At 41.5% G+C, this 4,059-nt stretch overlaps 1 pseudogene; it reads right to left on the minus strand.

Annotated features, from left to right (window-relative positions):
* Positions 1-2,163: 2,163 nt before the first annotated feature.
* Positions 2,164-2,970, minus strand: LOC147450196 (pentatricopeptide repeat-containing protein At1g62350-like; annotated as a pseudogene).
* Positions 2,971-4,059: the final 1,089 nt, after the last annotated feature.

Below are 4,059 nucleotides of genomic sequence, written 5' to 3' on the forward strand. Positions count from 1 at the left end.
TTTTGCCTCTTTTTAGTGGTGGAAATACGAATGTAAGTTCCAATGAGGAAAATGTACAGCCTATGGGGGTTTCTGAAAATGTTTTAGATCAGCCTATTACTGATGCAGATGTAGATGATGTACTTGATGAGAAAAGGGCTGAAAATGAGCAGGCTAGAGGTATGCCAAAATTGCTGGTGCACACTTTGCGTGATAGTAAATTGGATGCACCTTTGTCTAGTCGTACTCGTTCAGGCTCTCGCCATGCATCTTATGCATTAGATTGTTATGATTTGGTTGTGTCTAGCTTACATGATGTTGAGGAACCTCTGTCTTTTGATGAAGCATATAATTCAAAAAATTGGATGGCTACCATGCAATCAGAATATGATACACTTATAGAAAATGACACATGGACTTTATGTGATTTTACTCCTGGCAAAAAGGCCATTGGTATGAAGTGGGTTTACAAGTTGAAACGCAAGCCGGATGGTGAGATCGATTGCCATAAGGATCGACTTGTTGCAAAGGGTTATGCACAGCAAAAAGTCATAGATTATGAAGAGACTTTTGATCCCACTTTTCGTATGAGTATTGTGTGTTTTCTATGTGCATTGGCAGCTCATTTTGGTTCGGATATACATCAATCAGACATTGTTACTGCTTTCTTGATTAGTGACATATTTGAGGAAGTTTATGTAATGCAACCTCGTGGTTTTGTCATAAAAGGACAAGAGGACAAAGTGTGCAGATGTAAGAAGGCTTTGTATGGTTGAAGCAATCTCCTCGTGCTTGGTATGAGAAAGCTGGCACTCATTTGGTCAAACGAGGCTTTCGTAACAGTCCAACAGAGAGCGCATTGTATGTAAAGCGTGAGGGTGATGTACTTTTCATTGTGGTTCTTTATGTCGATGATTTGTTGATCACTGGACCAAATGAGAGACATATTTGTGAATTTAAGGCTGATTTGAATGCTACTTTCAAGATGAAGGATTTGGGGTTGTTGCATCATTACTTGGGTATACATTTTAAGCAGTGTGATGGTGGTATTGCCTTGTGTCAGAAAAGTTACCTAGAGACATTGCTATGTAAGTTTGGACTTGAGGATTGCAAACCTATTGCCACTCCCATGGAAACATGTTTGAAGTTGAGTCTACATGATGCTTGCGATCCTACTGATGTCACTCTTTACCAAACTGCTGTTGGCTGCCTCATTTATGTACGCAACACGAGGCCAGATATTTAGTTTGTAGTCACACAGGTCAGCAGATTTATGCATAGCCCAGGGTCTAAGCATTGGCAGGCTGTCAAGAGGATTTTCCGCTATCTTAGTGGCAGGTCACATCTTGGCTTGTTTTATCCCAAGGGGGGATCATTGCCGCCAGACTTACATGATTTTTCAGACTCAGGTTGTTTTGACACGCGAGGTTCCACAAGTGGTTTTTGTTTGATGCTTTGCAGTTCATGCATATCATGGTTGAGCAAGAAGCAACCTACTGTGGCCACTTCGAGTTGTGAGGCTGAGTACATGGCGGTCTTCACAGCTACGGTTGAGTGTGTATGGCTCAGACGCCTTATGGCTGATTTGGGTGTTGGACAGGACACTACCAGCACTATCTACACTGACAGTCAGAGTGCATTGGAAGTTGCGAGGAACCCAGTTTTTCATGCTCGCAGAAAGCACATTGAGGTGCATTACCACTATGTCAGGGAGAGGCTCTCAGCAGGAGAGATCATCTTGGCTTATGTGCCAACACAGGACAACCTTGCATATCTTTTCACAAAGGCATTTTCTCGTGAGAAGCTCGAAGCTTTCTGCAAATCTTTGGGCTTGCTCCCCTTTGTGGACTGATCATGTCCTGAGGACATGGAACTTCCCTTTACTCATGTGCTAGCTCTCGTTCACCGCATCACTCCAGGGGGGATTGGTTACCATATACATGTGGTAGTGATGTGTGTGAACACACTAGGACCACCGGGGCATTTTTTCCCTCTTTAGGAGGTTTTTTCCCCCGTGCATTGTATATATGCCCATCACTCTAGGGATATCTAAGTGCCTTGAGCTTCCTTCGTCTTCTCCAATCTATGTGTGTCTCTCTGCAACCCTAATTCCAACAGGTTGTCCACATATGTTGCAAAGAAACTATCTTCTACCACCACCTTGGTCTTGTCCCCTTCCTTTGGTCATGGTTGCTCTTCCTCCTCTGAATCCTCCTTCTCGCTTTCAACATGTCTAGACCATTGATGTCTTTCCATTTTTTCTTCCTTCCCATCACTTTCTTCATGCTCAGCTCTCTTATCAGCTTTTTGGTGCCTCTTAATCTCCACTTCCTCCTCGTCTTCATACTCCATCACCCATTCCTTCTCATCACTTTCAGCGAGTTTCAATTTTATGTGCTTTCTCTCTATGACCCTCCATAGAATTCCATGGACTCACTCTTATTTACTCACTTCTTATTTTGTTTCTAAGCTCCTTCCTGCCCATTCTCTTCAGAAATTTTAAGAGAACCTTAAATGCAAGTTCATATGGTGAGATGCTACCTTTTTTTTTTGGTCAAAATTTTCCATAGCCTGTGCAATCATCCCACATTCAAGGTATGTGGTCATGACTTATGTTAGTAAGAGCCCATCTAGTGACGATCCCTCCACTTTGAATTCCTTAAAAAGTCTCTCACAATCATGAACCCACTTGACTCTTGCAAGACAGTGTAGCATATCCTTGTAGAAATATACATCTATCTTGTACCAAAACTCCTTCCAATCACGATTAAAAACCATCATAGCCAGGTTGACGTCATTCTACCTCTGCAACTCTTGAAGAATCGCAAGAAGCTCCATCTTCAACAAACTTGCAACTTTATGTTGAAAAGTATTCCCGAGCTCAATCTTGTCGCTTTTGATTCTTTTGACCTTGCCCAATACATGCAGATCTTCCTTGCCAATGCCCTTTATGTCCCTCCATAAAGGACCTCGGGGTGATAAACTCGACATTGCTATAGATGTGAAAACAACAAAAGCAAGGAACCCTGATGCTCTCTCTATAAGGTTGCTTCCAAAGTTAAGGGACAAGAAGGTGTAACACTCAGAAACCTCATTACCCAATGTGTTATGTCTTCAATTCCATCATCCTTCGTATACAAAAAAGGACCTTTTGTCTCTGCTCGACTCTCTTAAACCTTCCACACCATATTGAAGTCTTGTCTCAAGAAAAACTTTGTGTTCTCCATATATTTCAATGGGCTATAAGAGATCTTATTCAAGGGTAAAATGTAAGCTCTACACACACTTGATGAGGAACTCTCCTTGTGCATAAATCAAGACCTCCTTCTACTAAACCCCTATGCCCATAAGATTGCTACTCAACCCTAGTTACCATTGCTCTGATACCATGTTAAATGCTATGGCTTCAAGTGAACTAGCATGGGTAAAGATTAACCATACTGCATAAGTGAGAGAATGTAAACAAAAGATGTGACTCAAGAAAATTAGGTTCCAAGATGGATTAATTTGGACTCATAAACATGATCTTTTGAGTTAAGTGCCTGTAATCATAAGTTCACAAGAAGCATTGCACCGCATGCACACAAACTTGGATAAAATTTCATTGAGAAATGGACCTCTTTATACCAGACCATACACTAGTACATTGCATATGGGGTTTGTGACCCCTCACCTTCCACCAACCTTTCTTTCCTTCACTCTCTAACAAACTTGCCACAAACTTGAACAGAGGCATTGTATCTTAATAAGGGATGGAAGCTCCAACATCCCAAGCTAGACATTGTCTCTACTCAATCAAAATAAAGACAACAAAAAAATAAACAAATCCCAGTGGGAGAGCATACATACCAGATTTGGTATGCATAGACTAGGGAGGCCAAATTCTACTATGAATGGATATTATTGCTCAAAATGCAGGTCATTGCTACATCCTCACATTACCCAACACAAGAAGACATGTGATGCTAAGTGATATGAAACCCAAAAAAGTGGAGGTATTTCCATTTATTGGGCTCTCACTAAATTTCGGACTGTGTATGATGTGGGTAGTGTGTCTGAGTGCCATGTGGTCTTGGAGCC

This window comes from Adiantum capillus-veneris, chromosome 9, assembly GCF_014529385.1.
Source record: "Adiantum capillus-veneris isolate H3 chromosome 9, ASM1452938v2, whole genome shotgun sequence".
Classification (NCBI taxonomy): domain Eukaryota; kingdom Viridiplantae; phylum Streptophyta; class Polypodiopsida; order Polypodiales; family Pteridaceae; genus Adiantum; species Adiantum capillus-veneris.